Consider the following 22,364-nt stretch of genomic DNA (forward strand, 5'->3'; position numbering starts at 1 on the left):
TGGCATTATTTTAAATTTTCATGTGAAATTAAGATTTTAACTATCCCAAAATTGAACGGCCACAGCCAACCTCTTCTCCGTGTGGGCAAACTGACACGCGATGTTTTTCATCTCACTTCCTGAGATTTCAGGTCCTTAGTAGTGAATAAGATCAATCATTTTCCAGGTTGTTTAGTAGTTACTTTTCTTTTTTAAGTCACTATCTCAAGTTTTCTATCAGGCCACTCATTTTTTCCCCGGAAGAGCTGCTTCTCGACTCTTCATAAAGTGTGGTCACGGGTTCTTGGTTTTGTTTGAAAACTTAAAATATTCATGAAATTGCCTTTTTCAATCATTTCCATTGTGTACTTTGAACTTAGAGTTATACTAAAAAAAATTTCTATAAAGAGATTATAAAATCACCTTTCCTATGTTTTCTCCTAATACTTTGATTATTATAAATCTAATGCATTGCAATCTTTACTCTTGGGCGTTTTTTTAGGTTTTTATATAAAATTAAGATTAATTTTCATTTCTTTAAATATAACTAGCTGGCTAATGCTCCTTATAAAAACTGCCTTGATTCTCCTTATGAACTTTAAAGTTTACATCCCCATATAATATCATTCTGAGAATTATTTTAATCCTACTGATGTTTACATTGTCTCTTTTAAATATTGATTGAACATACAAGAGTATTATGTCCCTGAGGAATATAATAATAAGTATCTAAGAAAGATAACTTAGTTAAGCATGGTGGTACATGTTCCTATAGAACTTGGGATATGAGGGAGAAGGATTGTTGCAAGTTGGAGACTAGACTAGTCTACATATGGAGCACCTACACAGAGAGGGGGGGAGGGAGGGGGAGGGAAAGGGAGAGGGAGAGGGAGAAGGAGGAAGGAGGAGGAGGAGGGGGAGGAGGAGGAGGAGGAGGAGGAGGAGGAGGAGGAGGAGGAGGAGGAAGAAGAAGAAGAAGAAGAAGAAGAAGAAGAAGAAGAAGAAGAAGAAGAAGAAGAAGAAGAAGAAGAAGAAGAAGAAGGGCAGCAGTAACAACACTACCACTACCAATACCACTACCACTGGCCAGGTTAAGCAGAAGCCATCACACAAACACATGTGTGAAAGGTTTTCATGGAAAGAGAAAATCTGCTCTACATGAACTCTCTCCATCCAGCACTGTGCAGGTGGGACTCTGTCCCACTGAGAGGAACTGATTCCTAAGAGACAAGGCTTATCCCTAAACAGTTACAAGTCCTGTGAGCAGAGTTTAAATAGGTCATTTCATGAGAAAGAAGCAAACAATACAGAGATTTTGTGAAAAACTTTAAAGCCCATTTCAAACAAAAATACTTAAAGACTCAAACAACAACAACAACAACAACAACAACAACAACAACAACAACAAAAGACCTCCTGGTCTGCGAGGTTCTGGAGACTGAAAAACTGACCTGGGTCATGAGGTCAGACATCACGGTGGCCTGATAACCTTCACAACAAGACTCCTTGGCAGCCTAGGACTGTGTGCTCACCTCACTTCTGTTCACCTTGGCGCTACACACGATGGATTTATTATATTGGTAACTTTACTAGATGACACAACGTTTCTATTGCGGTTTTGTGTGTATACGTGGGTCTATGTGTGTACATGTGCACCTGCATGTGGAGGTCAAAGGTCAACCTTAGATGTTATTTCTCAAGTGCTGTCCAGCTGTTTTGAGACGGGTCCTCTCACATAGTAGGCTAGGTTGACTGGCATGTGAGCTCCAAAGATCTTCCTAGAATAACCAGTTGGACCACCATGCTCCGTATGTTTTCATGGGTCCAGGGGCGTGGAACTCAGGTCTGCACATTTGCTTGCAGGACATAAACTTTGCTAACTGAGCCACCCCTCCTGGCCTAATTTCTACCTCTAATATTAATTCCTGCAACTTTTCATTCTGAAAGTGCTAGAGCCCATCCATCTATCACCCGTTGAGTAGGAACCTATTGGGGGTAAAAAAAAAGGTGGGTCAAGATTTAAAAGCACTTGCTGCTCTTGCAAAGGACCCAGGCTTAATACTCGGCACCTACAGAGTGGCTCCCAACCATCTGCAACTCCACTTGCAGGTCACATGATGCCCTTACATGGTGAACTTGCACACATGCAAGCAAAACATCCTCACACATAATAAAATAAAGAAGAGGAGCATCTGGTATATTATCTGGGTGTCTAGGGGAAGGCTATGGGAAGACGTTCTCTCTTCCCACCCCGGGAAATGTGCTAGTCACAGAGTCTCAGCCAGATTGGGCATGGCCAAAAGTATGATTGAGGCCATAATGATGTGGACCTTTTGCTGTAACCTACCCTGTTCCAAAATAATTTTCACAGCCATGAAGACCACATATATCCCCAAAAAAGAACTATAGCCTTCACCCCAGGTAATGACTACTAAAGCCTGAGACATTTGGGACAGTTTCCTCTTCAGAGCTATAGGTAAAGCCCTGTGAAGTTAAGGAAGTTAAGAGAGCTATGAAAGCTATTTTGGTCATTGCAAATATATGAGGTGGTTTCCGCAGTACATGGTTTTATGAGGTGTGGCTTTAAGTAAAACTGTGAATTAGGTGCCACCCCTGTACTGTCTGAATTCCCTACCTTGTGATACGCATACCTTCCACTGCTATGACCTTAGATACCCTGTATCCTTTGGATTATTCTATTTCTTCTTGTTCACAACCAAAAAGCTAACATCAATCACTGCTAGGCATGTAGTCACCCATCTATGAACTCAATACTTAGGCAGCGGAGGCAGAAGACTGTTGAATTTAAGACCATCTAGGCTGCCGAGAGAGACCCTGTCTCAAAAATAGATAAATAAGTGGATAGGTAGGCAGATAGATAGACAGAAAGATAGATAGATAGATAGATAGATAGATAGATAGATAGATAGATAGATAGATAGATAGATAGGTAGGTAGGTAGACAGACAGACAGACAGACAGACAGACCAACCGACCATTTGTACGTGTCCTGGTTTAAATGAGTATGTACTCATTTCTCTTGCCTGTGGGTGTACCTGCAGTGTTTGAGGTGAGGTGTAAAGGGAGCAGAAGACATACAATAGCCCACGTGCACACACACACCATTCTGGAGCCTAGCAAGGGACGTTTCCAGAGTAGCAGTGCTGACGCTGTTTTTAAGACATCTACTGCCTTCTGGGAGAAGTAAGACAGATGTGGCTTCCAGAAAAATACTACATCAGTTGTGTGAGTGATGTGAGTGTACACGGGTTTACAGGGCTTGGCACACAGACTTCCTGCCTTCAATCTTAGTCCCCATGGAGACTGCATCATAAAGCAAGCCGCACCTCTTAAAAGAAAAGCCAAGCACCTTACTCAAGCCTTCCTTCCTTGCCTATCCGAGAGATAGGTTTTAATTTCAGTTACAGCTCGGTCATTAGTAGAGATTTTATAATGAAATTAGAAAGAACTTAGCAAAAGGCTTTACTAGCGTCTGGACTGATTGTAGAATGTACTTGTATGTGTGTTTGCTGCTTTCTGTAATCTCCAGCCTCTGTGTGTGTGTGTGTGGTGTATGTGAGTGTGTGTCTATATGTGAGTGTGTGTGTGTGTATGTGTGTATGAGTATGTGTATTATGTGAGTGTGTGTAGGTGGTGTATTATGTATGTATGTGTGTGTATGTATGTGAGTCTGTTGTGAGTGTGTCTGTGAGTGTGTGTGTGTGTGGTATATGTATGTGAGTGTGTGTCTGTGTGTGTGTGGTGAGTGTGTGTGTGCATGAGTATGAGTATTCTGTGAGTCTGTGTAGATGATGTGTGTATGTATGTGCGTGTGTGGTGAGTGTGTGTGTATGAATATTGTATTGTGTGAGTGTGTGTAGATGGTGTAAGTATGTATGTATGTATGTGTGTGTATATAAGTGTGTATGTATGTGAATGTATGTCTGTATGTGAGTGTGTATATGAGTATGTGTATTGTGTTTGTGTGTGGTATATGTATGTGAGTGTGTCTGTGTCTATGTATGTGAGTGTGTCTGTATATGAGTGTGTGTGTGGTATGTGTGAATGTGTATGAGTATGCGTATTGTGTGTAGATCATGTGAGTATGTATTTATGTGTATGTGGTGTATGTATGTGTATTGGTGTATGTATGTGTATTGGTGTATGTATGTGAGTGCGGTATGTGTGTGTGCATATGTATGTGAGTGTGTGTGTATGTAAGGGTGTGTGTGTTGAGTATGAATGTACATATATGAATATGTGTAGTATGTGAGTGTGTGTAGGCAGTGTGTATGCATTTATGCATGTATGCATATGTGAGTATCTGTGTGTGTCTGTGTGTGTCTGTGTGTGTGTGTGTAATGTGTATGTAAGTATGGGTCTATACTGGCTCTGTTCCCAGTACCACATAAACATAAGTTTATCTTAGTGGAAATTGCCAAGAAAAAGCCACGGTCCCTTCTCCAAATCCCCTCCCACCTTGGCCAGTTCACTCATTATTGTTATTCTTATTACTACCATCATCATCCTCAACATTAAGCATGTGTCTATGGCTGTACATGTATGATGCAAGGGGACACGTGAGTGCCATGTGGCTGTGTGGAGCCCAGAGGACAACTTTACAGAGTTAGTTCTCTCCTTTCGCCTTTATGGAGGCTCCAGGAATCCAACTCCCACCGCATATCTGAGCCATCTCATGTATCTGCTGAGCCTCTCGGTCAGTCCCCTGACTTTCTGTCGATTCTCCTTCAGGACTTTCTACCCTTGTGTCTCTGACATGAGAAATGAGGCAAAGTATCAGTTCATACAAGTGGATCTCTTACTGGTGTGGTTAAGACTGGATCTCCTGGAGCTCTGGATGACTTCAAACTCATTGTAAAGCTGAGGCTGACCTTGAACGTCTGATCCTTCTGCCTCTACCTCCCAATGCTGGATTCCAGGTTTGTGGCCTCATGCTTAACTATAAGTGAAGACTTTTATGGAAAATAAAATCATGAATTTTTCTAGGCCTGGGGGTAAAGTATGATGGGTCATATTTTACGTGGGGAAGAATTAGGGGGAAACAACTGTAAAGGCCAATCGTTTTTCTGAGAGTCACTGAGGACGTTCAATTGGGAGAAAACGTTCAGCTTTATACTAGTTAGTGCAAGCTTTCAGTAGACTCACTCAATAGACTACAATAGAAATAAACTTACTTGTTTCAGACACTTAAGGTGGCACGAATTTGTGATCTCAGAACTTGCAGCAGGCAGGAGGGTCAGGGGTTCAAAGTCAAAGCCAGCCTGGGTTACATTGTTGAGTTTGGGGCCAGCCTGGACTACATGAGACCTGTCTGGAACAAACCAACCCAATAAATAAAACCTATTTTAATCTTCTCAAGCATGAGCTTGAGAAAGAAAAAAAAAGCTGTTATTTTTAACAGGCTCCCTGGATGAAGCTGTGATCTGAACTTCTCAGGTCCATAGCAGTTGGCCTGCCCTGTCCTGGAGAGAACTCTTGGCTTTCAAGGGGGAAAATCTAGCATCTTCGACAAAGAAAAATCTCAGGTTACACAGTTGGGGAGAAACAGGGCCCTGTCGTTTCTAATAGTTGCTTCAACAACTCCCTTCCTTGTTTATCTTTTCAGGAAATGAGATGTTGCGATCAGAATATCCCCCGTAGAGTAAAACACAGCTCAGGCCCTAAGGAATCACACAACAGCTGTTAGCTTACCTGGGATTTCTGTCTTCACAGCACAGCCAAGCCTTTCTCCAGGGCTCCCAACCACTGGCACCGTTGGGAGATGCCAAGGAATACTGGTGACCCAGGACCGGCAGCCACAGGTCCAGTGATGTATCACCGCTCAGACCAGGTTGCTACCTCTGCTGGCCAACACTGGGTCACACCCCCTGCAGAGGGAAAGCCAACAGTTCCTGCTTTCCCTCCCTCCCACACAGAACCGACATCTGAGCTAGTAAGACAGGCAGTCCAGAGACCAAAGACTATGCGTTTCTGCCACCAGAAACTGACTGAGACTGACTACAAAGGGGACGAATATGCTCTTGGGCAAGTAGATCAGGACCCTACGCAATGCCACTCCCTTACATGCTCCTGTCCAACCTCTCTGGACATTAGGGGGTCACACCTCATAAAGTTGAAGAAATGCAGCCCTCCCGGAGGAAGTGAGTAGAGGAGAAGCAGGTGAGTTCTGAGGGAGGGTTGATAAGATCTTTCCTTTTCCCAATGGTCTCACTCAAACTGAAGCTTCACCATGCTGCTTTCCTGAGTAAAGGACCCCCAGATCTCCTCATGGGGAAAAAAAAGTGTACTGGGCGGCAGCTAACAGGAAGGCAGGGACATCCTGAAGGTGAATGACATTTAATAATGATCAAGTTCTGGCTGAGGTTTCATCCAGCTTAAAAGTCAAAGGGTGGGCTCTTGGGCACCGGTGAGCATGATAATTCATGAATTGCTCCATAGTCAAAGTAACTACAGACCAGACGTGAACAGCCACCTCTAAGTTGCACAGATAAGTATCTGGGGGCAAAAATACGATACTTCTCAAAGAGGAAAATATGTCCCTGAATTCAGTGAACTTCCTCATTTTTTTCTTCTTTTAAGTATGCAGATTTTACAAATGACTTGAGGTGGTTTGCAGTACAAATATGAGAACAGCATAGTGTTGGGTAAAAATAAAGGGCCATGAAGTAGGAAAATTAGTAGGGTGTGTTCTCTAATGCCTATAATCTCAGCATGTGATATGCTGAGGCAGTAGAATTGCTTTGAGTTCAAGGTCATCTGAGGCCCTAGGCTACAAGCCAATCTGGACTACAATGTGTGTGTGTGTGTGTGTGTGTGTGTGTGTGTGTATGTGTGTGTATGTGTGTGTGTTTATGTGTGTGTGTATACTCGAGTGCGTGCACATACACACATACACATACATATACATATATGCATACAGACATATATGAGTGTGCTGACTGATGAATTGCTCTGTAGTCAAAGTAACTACAGACGTAAACAGCCACTCCCTTATGTGCTCAATTACTCAGATAACTATCTGAAGGCAGGAGACTCAGAAGTTTGTCTTCCTTGGGTATATGATGAGTTCCAGGTTATCCTGTGATATACAGTGAGATCTTACCTCAAAAACAAATAGATAGATAGTAGATAGATAGATAGATAGATAGATAGATGAACATTAAAAAGGTAATGTCAAAAGCAGGCAAATGATAATCAGAGTGATTATTATGTTTTATAAACTCAAACCCTCATTCTCGGTGCAGAGCTCCCTAAGACCTATGAACAGAAGGGTAAGGTTCATCTACTGAGGTATACTATTCTTCTTTTCAGAGTAAAGGAAGCCTCCACCTTAAAAAAAAGAAAATTAGTCTAGGGGCAGTGATTTTCTGAGGAAATGTCCTTATGTGTAGGGTGTATTTCCAACACTGGAGTTTACTCAGTCTCTTGTCAAAGCCATCAGGGTCTAGAGGCGTGTTCTCAATCCGTTCTTGTCTTCTACAGAGCTCAACCGCTCAATCCATATCATAACCCTTCCCCAGCCAGTGTAGATCTGGTACAATAGGAAACTTAGCAGGAAAATGGAACCCGTCTGAAAACTTGCATTTTTTTGAGGGTGCTGACAACTGTCCCGTTGTCTGTCCACCAGTCCTGAGGAAAGAAAACTTGTAACAGAATGGAGTTAATTTCATTCTGTTCCCTTGCTGCAGAGCTCTGCCTCTCCAAACCAACCAGTTGGAAGAGGCACCACATTTCCACTCAGTACCAATGGCTGAGAATGTCTAGAAATATATCCCGCCATGCTGCCAGCTCCATACCCAACCGTCTAGGATCGGAGCAGGCGTTTCTTCTGCTACTGCTGTATTAAAATGCGCTGCCCATAGAAGCGCCTTAGTCACTGACAGCTCCATTGCAGGAAGCTAATAAAATGGGGCTGGCAAGGAGTGATGAGGTACACTGTAGCCTCAGTGCTCAGGAGGCTGAGGCAGGGGGATTACACACCTCAGAGGCCAGCTAGATAGTGAGTTCCAAGCCAGCCAGAGGTACATATGAAGACCCTGTGAAACAGGAAAATATATGTGGAATATGGGGTTGGAAAACCTCCAGGTTATTTGGGCAGGACCGTGACTGTGAAGTCGGACAGTAGTCATGGAGGAGGACCTCGAAACAAGGGAAGGTTAGGCAGAACGGTCGGTTCACAGGGAGCTAGATATAAACACAGAGGGAAGGTTCCTCACTCACCCTCGCTGAGTCATGTCCAAGCAGTTCCCAGGAACCAGCGTGTGGCTCTCATCACCCATGGGGGCCCTACCACTTCGTAGAGCAAAAGCACGTGAGAGGCTTCTAGAAAGACAAGCGGTGGCCTTTGGAGACTCTCGTGACTACATTGGTTTGGGAACAGGAAGGAACAGAGGCTACGAACCGGAACCACTAAACCTACTGGATGGTTTGTAATCCCAAATCGAATACACAGAGGTCACGCTGTGTCCGATATTTAGGTTATCTCAGACATAAGGTGCATTTTTGAAACTGATGACCGGTTTCCTCATGTGAAGCTGGATTCCTCAGTATTTCCTGGTTAGGGTGTGAGGCATAACAAAGATACCACAAAGAATGGGACAGGAGGAAGGAGTGTGGGTTTGGTCGTGGGACTGCCCTAGGACTCTTCATTGTTGAGTTCAAAGCTGGGCTAACCTGGAGGAGGTAGCACTGAAGACCTAAATCAACACACATGACTCAAGCAGGAAGTGTTCAAAAAGCAAACTAAACTTGTACTGGTGCGCTCTACACCTCAGAGATTCTCATTCCACAAATGCAGGAGAATCGAAAGATCTAAGAGGACGAGGAGCTCTGAGCTGCACTAGCTTCATCCGCTGATTTCTATAGTCAGTCTGATTGCTTTTCCTTGACCTCCCATGAACAACCAGGGCTAAACACGGCGTGGTGATGCTCCCCAGTGAGTGATCTCAGCACTTGGGAGGCTTAAGGGTTTGAGGTCATCTACACCATAGTAGTAAATTTGATATCTGCCCGGGATATGGGAGATCCTGTCTCAAAGTAAATAAATCCATAAAGCCATTTTTACATTGTTATATTTACTTTTGTGTGTCGTTTTAAAAGATTTATGTATTGTAATTTTATGTGTATGAGTGTTAGCATGTGTGCTGTACATGTGCAGTGCTGGGGGTGGCCAGTAGAGGGCTACAGGTTACTTGGAGCTGGGGTTACAGGAGGTTGTGAGCCCCTGTGTGGGGGCTGGGACCTGAACACAGACTCTTTTGCAAGAGCAGCCAATGCTCTTAAGTGATAAGCATCTCCCCCATTTCCTCTCTGCAACTGCTTTTCTTTGGGCACTTTGTCAAAACTATGAGAAAAGTAACTAATTCAGGATTTCAAGATGTCTTGGATTAGCATAAAATGAACCAGTCCATGACTTCCCTTGAGGCGGCTTTATTGATGGCTAAGAAAGACTTACACCTGGCTCTGACCACTCACTGCTGGAGGCAGGGTAGAGACGATTGTTGGATTTCAGGACAAGCCTTAAGCCAGTGTTTCTCGGCTGTGGGTCATGGCCCCCACAGGGGTCACATACCAGATATCCTGCATATCAGATATTTACAGTAGCAAAATTACAGTTAGGAAGTAGCAAAGAAATAGTTTTATGGTTGGGGTCCCCACACGAGGAACCGTATGAAAGGGTTAGCATTAGGAAGGTTGAGAACTGCTGCCTTAAACCTTGGTCAGAATGACTTAGGATACCTGTACACGCTTTCTGAGGGACAGGGTGTTGGCACACAATAGTATCGCTCTTGAATTGTAAGACCAAGGATACTCAGGACCACTGTGCACGTGGTACATGCCTATGATCCTAGCACTCAGGAGGTGAGGACAAAAGGATCATGGGAATAAATACTTACATAATAGGTAACGAGGTCACAGAACTGTGAGAACCTCTACCACACCAGAGACAAGCACATCAATTTCAAGGCTGGGAGCTGACTGACAAGAGCAACTTGGAGAGGAGTTGTGTCATACGCTTAGACACCGTGACTTATGGGGAGCTTAATACATACCAAATAGGATTCTGAGCAGTCTCCGTGACTTTTATACGCTTAGCAGCAATGCCCCCTCGGGAGGGGGCAGCTCCCGCTATTTGATCCCATTTTACAGATGAGGAAGTTGAGGCATGGAGCTGTTGAGGAAATGAGACACCAGGAAGCCAATGCAACCTGACTGGAAAGTCCAGTCTGCTAACCCGTATACTACTGTAACCTGTTTCCCAAAGACAAACGAGAAACGCGAACTGAAACATCCGGACTGTGCTGAATAGCCGAGAAAAAGGTGGGTGTAAACGCAGGTGCTGGGGAGGTAGAGGACTGTTATTGTTATTGTTCCATAATAAGCCAGAAACCATGAACGGCTGATAAGACTCCGTTTGCCATTCCACTAAAGCACCTGAAGTTCAAGAGTTGTTAAATCCAAGGTCCTGGGTACATTTGACAGAGGTAGGCAAGGTGTCCATCTACTGCTCCATTAAGAATGTGAAGGCTGGGGCTGGGGATTTAGCTCAGTGGTAGAGCACTTGCCTAGGAAGCGCAAGGCCCTGGGTTCGGTCCCCAGCTCCGAAAAAAAGAACCAAAAAAAAAAAGAATGTGAAGGCTTCGCATGTGGCAGATAGAGTTGGGAAGAAAGTTAGGAACGACAGAGTAAATGAATCATTTCTTCCCTCGTTTTGCCTGTGGGTGTATGTGTGCATGTGTATGCTTTCGTGTGTGTGTGTGTGTGTGTGTGTGTGTGTGTGTGAGAGAGAGAGAGAGAGAGAGAGAGAGAGAGAGAGAGAGTCATATATACCTGTGGGTGCACGTATGTGAAGGTCAGACAGAGATGTGATTAAGACATGGGCACTTCTGTCTTTTTGCTAGCAACCTCTGAACTTCAGAATGTCTAAAGTTAAGCAAAGGGAGCCATCTAGTGGCGAGAATTCACACTGCAGCAGATGACCACCTGTTATAAAATCAAGGCCAGTACCTAATGGGTGTGGTTGCAGAGGGATCTGAGGGCAGGAGAGCAGTTCACCAGGGAACTGAAAGCCTGTCTACTCTGCGGGGTGGCGTGCAGTCCGTTTGTAGAACAGTTTGCTTGTTCATCTGTTTATTTCTCCAACAGACATTCATTTTAAACGTTACTAGGTATAACATATGATATGCTAGTTCTGGTTTAAAACAAAAAATCTTCAATTACTACCTTCAAGGACCTTACAGTGTGGTGGGAAGTCAGGCCAGTACGGCCAGTTAACATCTACAGTGATGAGGGCTGACCTCCTTTTACCAAGGAAGACCATGGAAAAGGCACAGAGATGAATCTTAGCAGGTAAGGGTTAGAAATGTCTAACCCACAGACCTCAAGCTGGCACCCCGCGGGCCTCATCTGGCCTGCAGATGTGTTTTGTTTGGATCGTGCAGTGTTTTTATAACTCAGAATTAGCTGCCAATGCCTAAACGTCATGGGATTTCACATGAAAACCCAAATTTCCCATTCTTTTAGAAAACGGAAAGGTCTATATTCCCACGGGGTGATGTTCAGTTAAGCTATGCAAAAATGCACTTCTTAGGACTCTTTCATAACAGCCAATAATTTGCTTCTTTCGATGAATTTTGGCATGTTTCCAGGGTAACAAAACACAAAAACATATAAATTTCACAGCCTGCCACGTCTCCACCTATAAAAGCACCTCCTTTGCCAATCAGATATGACATAAATGTTCATCCCTCCCTCATAATATACATCAAAATTCATTTTATCTAGACTCAAACTTTCAACGCAGAATATAAACTGTGAATGCATTAGAAGAAAACGCGCAATTGCTACGTGTTTGCTGGCTGTGTCAGTTACTTTGCTGCGGCTGAGATAGAACACCAATGCCAAAGAATATTTGATTATTTGAGCTTGTCGTCACGGAGGGGAGGTACAGCTGCAAGCGACAGGCATGATGGCAGGAGCGGGAAACTGAGAGAACCTACTTTCAACCACAAACATAAGGCAGGGGGAGCAAAATGGATGTAGCTGAGCCTTTAAACTCCCAAAGCCTGGACCAGCGATATAATTTCCCCATCTTCAAACAGCATCGCCAGCTGGAGACTGATATGCTTTGTAATACCGTAGCCATGATGCAGCGGAAGGGGTGCCTTAGCCAGCCCATGCTGTGACACCTCCCCTGGCGCCCCACACAGGTACCAGCCATATGAAGATCTGTATAAAATGAAGTTTATTTGGGGCATGGGAGGGGGGTGTGGGAAAGAAAGGGGTCAGAGAGGAGAGAGAAAGAAGGGAAGAGGCCAGCCGGAAACTTGTGGGTGGGAGCAGGATAGAAAACAGAGGTGAGGGGTGGGGCAAACAGTCCTTTGATAGCTGTTGCTAGGTAACTATTGGGCGGAGCCTAGAGGAAATGCTAACAGAGACCAAGTGTTCAAAAGCCTAAGTCTATGGGGGTCATTTCCCAGTCGAACTTTCCACTCCCTGGCCCCCCATAGGCCTGAAGCCATATCATAATGCTAACTGCATCTAATCCAGCTTCAAAAGTCCCCCATGGTCTTTAGCAATCTCGACACTGTTTAATAGTCCAAAGTCACTTCCGAGACTAACGGCAACCTCTTAACTACGACCCCCTGTGAAATCAAAAAATAAATTACGTACATCTAACATGCGACAGCACAGAATGTTACTATACCATTTCAAAAGAGAAAGCTGGAAGCGTAGAGAAGAAATTCAGGACTCAGAGGACAACATCGGAATCCTGTAGTTCTGTGTCCTGGCTTAGATGGCTGCTGCAGCTTTGCTGTCTGTAATGCACATCTGTCTCTTAGGCTGGTTCTACTCTCTGCTGTGTGCAGCTCTCTCTCTCTCTCTCTCTCTCTCTCTCTCTCTCTCTCTCTCTCTCTCTCTCTCTCTCTCTCTCTCTCTCTGAAAGATAGCCCAGGGCTGTAGCATCTCAGACATCTAGGGGTCTCTAATGAAACCCAGGCTTCAGTTCCGAACATTCACACAATGGCCTGCCAGGACCTTCTGCTTTCCCAGGACCTACATAAAGGATTCCTCTGACACACAGTTCCTGGCCTTTTCAGACCTCTAAGACCACAGAGGGAGAATCCACGACCCTTTATGATGTAGTAAATAATATAAATAAATCGGGGCACCATGTACTATGACACACTACCTCCTGTTACTCTCTGGGCTGTGGTGGTCTCTCCACTTCCAAGGCTAGCCCCATCAGTGGCCGTCTATCTCAAGGCTCTCTGCTGTGGACTCTGTTCACAATCCCAGCATCTGCCCACTGTGGTCATAGTCACAACTCCCAGTAACCTGTTAAAATCAAAACTCTACAAGCTTGTAATTTATCAATCAGATTTATATCAGTAAATTCTCACTCCACAAAATGTCTGCACAATAAACTCACAATCAATTGGTTTGGATATAAACTGTCCACTTAAGATAAGACGAATTGTCCTATTAAAATCCATCCCTTATGAAATATTCATAGCTACCAGGGGCCATTCAAGCCACACAGATCTGGGTCGTCCTTTCCTGCCTCCATCTTGCTTCTTCTTCTACCTGCTCATCTCTCCCACCTCACAAAACTCTGCCCCCCGCCTTTCTTTTTCACTGCCCAGTCACAGGCCTTGCCTTATCTTGTGCCTGCCCTCACCTGCATATAGACGTCAATCCACACCTTTAAATCTAGCTCTACCTGGACGACACTGGCAAGTTCAGCTGCCAGCTTGGGACAGACCCTGCCCACTTAGAACATATTAGCAGCAATGCTTTCTAAGAGCAGAAAGCACCTTGGGCTCCCCAAATACCACACGATGGAAACTTAGCTGGGTGGGATCTTACCTAGGACAACCTCCCTTTCTTACAATGTATGTAGATCTGGAGGGCTTTCCTTAATAATGTAGCCCCATCAACAATCACAGCCTTTCTTCCAGCACATGCTTTCACTACAACATTAAGCTTCTTAGTGCTCTCTCTCCCTCTCTCTCTCTCTCTCTCTCTCTCTCTCTCTCTCCTCTCTCTCTCTCTCTCTCTCTCTCTCTCTCTCTCTCTCTCTCTCTCTCCAATAGCATATTTTGTATTTCTTTCTGCCCCAATTGCTTTTTTAAAATTTGTAGATCTGCACCAACATACCAACAATAACCATGCCATTGAGTCAACATTCTACATCCTTGGAATTTCTTTAGCCAGAGAAATTGGCCCATTGCATTTTAATTTTTCTGCATGCAAGTTCTCAGGATGTGGGCAGAAGGTAGCTAGATTCTTTGCCAAGACAGCGCATGAATAGCCTATAGCCCAGTCGCTAATAGTGTTCCTTTCTGAGACCATGTAAGCTGGACCTGCAAAGTCTGCCTTGCTCTCGGCTCTGCTGGCGTCCAGACTCCTGTTAGACAGCTCTGTAAGCGCTGCTCGTGGCATTCAGACACCTTTCCAGCTCAAGTTCCAACGTTTTCTATGTTCCTCCCAAAGCTGCGTAGTCGGGTGCTTCACAGCAGCGGTCACCTCTGGATTTGTCTGCGTTAGTTACTTTTCTGTTGCTGTGATAAAGCATTATAACCAGAGGCAGCTTAAGGGAGACGGGGCCTACTGGGGTTTACAGTTCCAAGGGGATAAGAGTCCATCGTTACAGGAAGTCACCTCAACAAGTGTCAGGCATGATGGCAGGAGCAGGAAGCTGAGAGACCACATCCTCACCCACAGGCATGGATACGAGAGAACAGATGAACGGTGGAGTAAGGCTGTCAACATTCAAACCCGATTCCTCACCCAAGGGCGCACCTCCCTATCAACTCCTCAAACAGCACCGCCAACTAGGAACAGTGCTCAAATGCTTAAGCCTGTGGGAGACCTTTCTCATTCAAACCACCACACTAGCTTAATGGTAAAGTGTATTTCCATTTTTATCTTTGTGTGTGTGTGTTTACTCTGTGTGTGTGTGTGTGTGTGTGTGTGTGTGTGTGTGTGTGTGTGGTGTGTGGTGTGTGTTTACATACAAATTTGCATGAATACAACTATGTTGAGGACAGCTTTTGGCATTATCCTTCACCTTCCACCTTGCTTGAGATGGAGTTTCTTTTAGGGTGCTGCATGCCAGGCCAGCTGCCTCATATGCTACCATGGATACACGCCATGTGACCCGATGACCCTATTTGAAAGTGTTTTCCCAAGAGAATGAAAACTGTCTTCACAATATGTCTACACACACATACACACACACACACACACACACACACACACACACACACACATGTATGCCAAATTCATGCATATCCTTAATAGCCAAAATACTAAAAAAGAATTTTTTTTAAAAAGCATAAAAACACAGAAAACAAATGTCCGTAGGTAGGTGTGGTGGATAGTGTGGTCAAGTTGACAGAATCTAAAATCATCCGGAAGATGGGGATTATCATTATTGTGTGAATTGACTTGGAAAGACCAATCTTCCATATCATATCACTTCCAGAGGCTACAGGTCTCCTGAGGATTCTCAGCAGCTCTGGCTACACCAGCATGGCGAAGCCACCTGTCCGTTTCACCCTTTGGCCAAACTTATGTTGCCTTCAGCTTACAGCAGCCTCTCCTGTTAGTTAATCCAACTTCCCATAGAATACATTCTTTAATTTGACTTAAGCTCAATTTTCACTCAGAGCAGACTCTGGTGTAGACTGTTTGCAATGCTAGCGCTTCATTTGCATATTTTATAGACCCTCATTGGTGAGGCTTGGCCAAAGGTGTATCTGTTGCTTATCGTGGATAAAATTCTTTAATAAAACTTTCAACTATAACCTATAAAATGTTGGGGGACCTTGAAGGAATCCAAATTCTCTTTCTTACACAATTAGGCAGCAGGCCAGGGATGAGGATGTATGCAGTTAACTGTAGGAAAGAGAACTACAGTGGCCCATCAAATGCTTGGACATGCTAACTTGGCCAGATTAAAGCCTGCCTAACGTTCAAACACATTAGGGTCCCTCAGAACCAAAGAGACAGACAGACAAAAAGACACAGCGTGTGAATAGTTATATATCTATTATAAGGAGTCAGCTTATGCACTTAAGAAGGTCAAAAGTTTCATGGTCTCCACACAGCATACCAGAGACTCGGAACAATGGTGTGCTAGTCTGGTTTGAGTCAGAAAGCCTGAGAACTCAAGAGAGCTACTGGTGCCATCATGACTCTGAGAAGTGGCAAGGGATGCCAATGCTTCAGAAAGAAAAAGAGTGATGTCTCTGCTCAAGCAGTTAGATAAAAGAGTTTATGTTGAGAAAAGGCTGGACTTTTTGATCTATCAAGGCCATCTGATTAGATTAGGCCTGCCTATGGCAAAAGTCAACAGGCGGTTGATTCAGTCTCAAAACGATATCATGCATGGTCTTTGACTGAAGATCTGGCTCTCTGTGGCACAGTCATGTTGCACATAGAAGTAACTTTTTACCAAGCTAAGTCCCCACCAACCAGCCGGCTCAGCGGTCGGCCGTCTGAGGGTCCAGGTTTGTCATACTGCTCTTAGGAAGTTACATACTAAAAATGGTGACACTGAACTGATGTGTGGAGAACCATCTGGGCAGTCAGAGACAGAAGAAAATCAATTAAGAGCTAGGCAACACACAGAAGTCACCAATGGATCAAGAGTCCGCTACTCTTTGTCAATAGTCTTTAGCCACCTTGCTGGTGAGCCAAAGGTGTTATCTGTTGCTTATCATGGATAAAAATCTTTAACAAAACCTTTAGTCACTATCTGTAGCCCCTATGTCTCACATGCCCTTGGTAGATACCAAATGACTTGCCTCAAGGCATTAAGAGCCAATGCTAAGCCCTTTTGTCTTCAACAATTATAACTAAAGTGGTCATCATCAGGAGATCCTTCAAGCTCAGTCAACACAGGCCATTACTTGTTTACTGTGTATTGACGGCCCTGAGGTCTTGAGGCCTCCCTTCAGCATAACAGAATTGGGAGAATACTGAAGTTACTAGTGTCTTCTTGTTCTTGGGACACCGCTATGATAAAGCACCATGACATGTGGTGGCACTAGCCTGTAACCCCAGAAGTCCAGAGAAGTCAGGAAGATCAAAGTTGGAAGCTAACTAAGAGAGCTCTGGCTCAGGCAGAGCTACAGAGCAAGAGCCTGTCTCTTTAAGAAAGGAAAGGTGTTGAGATTTGGTTTGTGGCTATGCATTGTAATGCTGAATATTGGCCCTGGTTGCTCCAGGAGATTCTCAAGTATATTTAAGTGATGACTTGATGACCCCCCTCCCCCAGAGTTATCCCCGATTGGTGAATAAAGATGTCTATAGCCTATATAACTGGGCAGAAGAGAGATAGGCAGAGTTTTGGATCCCGAGTTTGGTGTCTGAGGAGAACTGTGAAAAGGAGAAGGTAGAGAATGGAAAACAAACCACGGGTAGGTGAGTCATGAAAACATGGCCATGAGGGCTGGCCAGTTGGATTTAAGAGTGGCCCAGATAGAATATGACCAGTTGTTAACGCGTGGTTATTGGTATGGAAATGGATTCTAATAGCTTAGAGCGTAGATATCTGCCCAGCTCTAGTGCATTAAAGGCTTGTCATAAATATGAAATGTGTGTGTCTTTCATCCGGGAACAGAATAACCAAAGGTGGGTGTCTTAGTTAAGATTTTTTACTGCTGCGAAGAGACACCATAACCAAGGCAAGTCTTGTAAAGACAACATCTAATTAGACTGGCTTACAGGTTCAGAGGATCAGTCTATCATCATCAAGGCAGCGTCCAAGCAGGCACGGTGCAGGAGGAGCTGAGAGTTCTACATCTTCATCAGAAGGCTGCTAGCAGAAGACTGGCTTCCAGGGAGCTAGGATGAAGGTCCTCAAGCCCACACCCATAGTGTCACACCTACTCCAACAGGGCCACACCTTCTAATAGTGCCACACCCTGGGCTGAACAGATACAAACCATCACAGAAATGAAATAAGTTAAAGGAAGGAAAGAAATAAGGGAGGACTGAAAGAAAAAAGATGAGCATCCGCACTTCGTTCTATGAGGGAATATGACCAGGCCCTGTCTTGAGGCTGCTCTGGTATGGACAGTAATGGCTGCCAGGCTTGGAGAACAGTTTTCTACTACATAGGTGGATGCTGTTTCCCAAGCTGTTGGGAAAAGCTGCACAAGGTCTCCACATGTAACATGTCTTCCAGCTGCAGACTTAGAACCCTACTGGCACCTGTGGCCTGGTATGGGCAGGTGTATCACCCTGAAACCAGGTGACCTGCAGACTTGGCCATAGCAGAGGCCTCCATACCCTCTTAGTGAGCAGGACATGTTGTTCTGGCTTCCCTCCCCCACTCTCCAAAATCTGGAACCTCTCTCCAGCTGGGCTGGGAGCCAAATGCTACCAGCACGCAGGCTGCCAACCAGGAAGGACCCAGGACTTGCTGATGTAAACGCTGATGAGAAATGATTGAAGCTTGGCTCTGTCTGTCCCTTTCTGTGCTATCCTCTGCCAGAGGCCTGGCGGCCTTAACCCACTGTGCCAAGCAGGCTTAAACAACATTAGTCCCCTTTCCTGCTTGGCCTCCCACTCCTCCCTCTGGCCACTGTCTCAGAGGAAAGAGCTAGTGAGGCCTAGGCGGCCCTGCCTTTTGGACTTCCTGCCACAGGGGACGGTGATAGGAGACATAGCCAGTTTCTCTCTATCCTTCAACACTGCTCCATTAAATAATCCCAGGAAGATTGGGAAATAGACGGAAGGGACCCAAGACTTTTCTTGGCTGCAGAAAAAGAGATTTTGATCAAAGAGCTCCAAATCCAATCTGTAACCAGACAAAAACCTATCGACAGCCAGGTTCTCCTCTAGACACTGTAGAAAGTCCTAGGTCAGATAGACACCACCTCTGTGCCCAGCACACAGCGGAAAGGAAGCTGTCTGTGGAGCCGTTAATAGGGCCGCTGCTTATGGAATACGGCTTATGTCTGAAATCTAGCTTGCTCTCTACCCCAACATGTGAAGCATCTTCCCTAAGGAAGTATATTTTCTGCTTCTCACAAAAGGGCCACAAAGCTAACCTGTGCTGTGTGTGCACTCGGCGCCATGTTGCAGAAAGGCATGCTGGGTAGCTCAGTAGCATCGCTCCGGCTGTTTCCCAGCATTCTTGCTTCCCGATACTGTGGCTTATTTATTCTTCTTCCATCTTCCTTTTCTTTCCTCTTTCCAAATTCATTATTCTTTTCCTCCCTCCACCCCCCGGGCCTTCCTATAAAGGTTTTCCTTTCACTTTCTTCTCCTTGCCCCTAATCTATTACCACATTACTTTTATGGTGACAAAACGCCTGACAAGAAGCAATTTCAAGGAGGGAGAGCTTGTTCTGGCTTACAGTTCAAGGGGGACACAGCAGAGAAGGCTTGGTGTGAGGGGAATGTGGTTACAGGTCAGATTACCTCTGCAGTCAGGAAGCGAAAGGATGCACAGAAAGTGGGGCCAGGCAGTCAGACCTCAGGGCCCACCCTGAGTGAATCAGTTCCTCCAGCACAGCTCTACCTCCTAAAGGTTCCCAAAAGATACCACTAAGGACCTGTGTTCAAACACACGAGCTCATGAGGGCTCTGGGTGACAAGTAAGTGATAGCATCCAGGGTGGCTAATTAATCCTTAACCACTCCTAATGGATGAGCACCAATGGGAGAGAGCGGAGAAGGAGGAGGTCTCTGTTATTCAGAATTCATCCATCGTGACATGAGAACTCACGGCAAGTTATTCTAGAAAGGTCTGGAGGGCAGATCTGTCTGAAGTGACTTATCTCCGGCTTGAAGAAATTTATAGATGCAATTCTGAAAACTGGGAGATCTGAGCTCGGTTTTACTTTTTAGATGCCTCCTGTAGGAGGCACAATAATGATACTCACAACTCCAAACATGTCCCTTACCTCAAACCATGTGCTGGTGGCACATGCTTGTAATGCCAATTCAAAAGACTTAGTTCAAGACCAACCCGGACAACTTAAACTCTGTCTCTCTCTGACCTCTGATGCGCTCTCTCTCTCTCTCTCTCTCTCTCTCTCTCTCTCTCTCTCTCTCTTTCTCTCTCTCTCCCTCCCTCCCTCCCTCCCTCCCTCTCTCTCTCTCTCTCTCTCTCTCTCTTTCTCTCTCTCTCCCTCCCTCCCTCCCTCCCCCTCTCTCTCTCTCTCTCTCTCTCTCTCTCTCTCTCTCTCTCTCTCTCACACACACAGTGCTGAGAATACAGATCATTGGTTGAGAGTACTAGAGCACTTTCCTGGCATATTCAAGGTCAGAGTTTCAATCCCCAGTGCCACAAAACAAACCAAAGGGTAGCTGGACCTGGTGGCACAGGCCTGTCATCCCGGCTACTTGGGAGGATGACATTGGAAGATCTCAAACTTAAGGCCAGTCTAAATGGAACACACGTTCAAGGCCAACCCTTACAAATTGTCTCAAAGCATCAAGCAGAAGGAGGTTGGTGGCCCTCTGCTTTTGTTGCAGACAGCTTCTTGACTCCCGTGAGATCTGCGGGACACAGTTAAAGAGGTGCATAGGGGAAGGGACTTAACAGCAGTGAGTACAGACACCAGAAATATGGGGCTACACAGAACCATGCCCGTTTTCCCTCCAGCCCTGCCTCAGTTTTTACTTCAGAGTAAAAATGGGGGGCAGGGTGCAAGGGGTGGGGAAGGAGAGCAAGATGAGCTAAAGTAAACAGAAAGGAAGTAATAGGGCTCATGAGATGGCTGAAAGGGTAAAGATGTGTGCTCCTAAGTCCGACAACCTGAATTTAATCCCCTGAACCCACATGGTAGAAAGTGGGAACTGACTTCTTCAAAAGGTCCTTGCATCTAAAGGTGCACCATTGTACGCATGCGCCTGCCCACAGCACACACATAGACACATGAATAAACATAACTTAAATGTTTTGATTAACGTAAGTTTTATGTGGGGAATAGTTATGGTATATAATTCTTTTCTGATATTGCTAGATTTTACTTACAAGGACATTGCTAATGACTTCTGGATCAATATTCAGAGATACTGGTCTGTAGTTTATTTTGCTTTTCTCTTTGGTAAATTGATATGTATACATGCTTTCCGGTGTGTGCAGCTGAGCATGTGTGTGTGAAGGCTAGAGGAAGATCTTGGATAGCCCCCTCTCTAGTCTTTTCTGCCTTAAGGCAATGAATCAGAGGATCACTGAATCTGGTTCGTCATGTTTTCCTCTAGGATCGCAGTCAAATCGCCAAGACCCAGCGGTCCTCCTGTCTCTGTCCCAGCCACCTCCAGGGCTGGCGCTAGAGCCGTGCACACCATACCTTGTTTTGGGGTTGGATGCTGGAGTTCTGAACTCAGCACACACGGCAAGCCCCAGATCTACTGGGCCACCTCACAAGTCCCTTCCTTTGCTTTTTTAAAAAATGTTTTACAGTTATCTATTTCCTTCTTATCTGTAGAAGCAATTTTGCCTGCGTGTATGTTTGTGCACCACGTGCATGCCTGCTTCCTGTACAAGTCATTAGAGGGCATCAGATTCCTTGGAAGCAGATTTATGGATTATTAAAAGGGACCGAGTGGATGCTGGGAAACAAACCTGGGTATCCCTTAATTGACCCACTGTGCAAGAGAAGCAAGCCCTCTTCTCCACTGAACCAAGTCTATGGTCCCCTTCTTTTGTTTCTTGATAATGTATTTGTGGTGAACTGATGCTATTTTCGAAAACTTGAAGCTAAATAAAGCGTATTATTAAAATTAAATCCACCTGTTTCTGTTTCTAATTTTTTTTTGCTTCTGGGAAATTTAAAAAGGGATATGTGTCTATGTGGTTCACGGGGTTTTTCTGTTCTAGCCAGCTGGAGACTTCCCAACTCAACACCTTCACACTGTCCTTAAAATAGCACATCTTCCGGCCAGTTGCCAGGTGAACCTTTCCTGCTTGGTGTTTTAAACTTTACCCTAGGGCTTAACTTGACCCTGAATGACAGAATTTCTAGAAAACCCTGGAAGACAAACGCTTCCTTTGAATGGCGAAGATAAATATATCGCGCCCATCAGGGCTATTGACGTAGATACAGGTAGGGAATGGGTTGAGTTCAGCTTAAAACGAAACCTCCAGTTGAATTTCAGGTGTGAGATGAGCCAATAGTGATCACCAGAAGGAAGGGTGCCAGGAATGAGGGCTGAGGCAGGTTATGACCTGTAACCATAGCACTGAAAGTCTGAGGCCAGCCTGGGCTACACAGCGAGTTCCAGTCCATAAGATTCAGCTGCGAAAGAATTGTGGGAGAGTAGCACACCCCAGTCTTTATACTGGCTGGCGAGAAGAATGAGGGCCTCGGGACAAAATGATCAGAATGACCACTA

The 22,364-nt window shown here is 45.0% G+C and overlaps 1 protein-coding gene and 1 long non-coding RNA gene across 4 annotated transcripts in view; one reads left to right on the forward strand and one right to left on the reverse strand.

The window, feature by feature from the left end:
- Positions 1 to 6,168, reverse strand: part of Adgrf1 (adhesion G protein-coupled receptor F1) — a 51,092-nt gene extending 44,924 nt beyond the window's left edge. Inside the window, 1 exon segment of one of the 2 annotated variants that reach the window (NM_001431183.1) lies at positions 5,692 to 5,816. The gene's annotated coding sequence lies outside the window, so the exon portion shown is untranslated. 2 annotated transcript variants of the gene reach the window in all.
- LOC148003640 (uncharacterized) lies at positions 5,588 to 21,748 on the forward strand. Of its 2 annotated transcripts, XR_015629041.1 has the most exons (4): positions 5,923 to 6,159; positions 10,150 to 10,320; positions 14,657 to 14,908; positions 21,231 to 21,748. It is a non-coding gene; the product is annotated as an uncharacterized LOC148003640 (long non-coding RNA). The 2 variants fall into 2 exon arrangements; XR_015629042.1 differs by lacking the exons at positions 14,657 to 14,908; positions 21,231 to 21,748 and adding an exon at positions 10,902 to 10,999 and having other exon boundaries at positions 5,588 to 6,159.
- Positions 21,749 to 22,364: the final 616 nt, after the last annotated feature.

This window comes from Rattus norvegicus, chromosome 9, assembly GCF_021556685.1.
Source record: "Rattus norvegicus strain SHRSP/BbbUtx chromosome 9, alternate assembly SHRSP_T2T, whole genome shotgun sequence".
Taxonomy (NCBI): domain Eukaryota; kingdom Metazoa; phylum Chordata; class Mammalia; order Rodentia; family Muridae; genus Rattus; species Rattus norvegicus.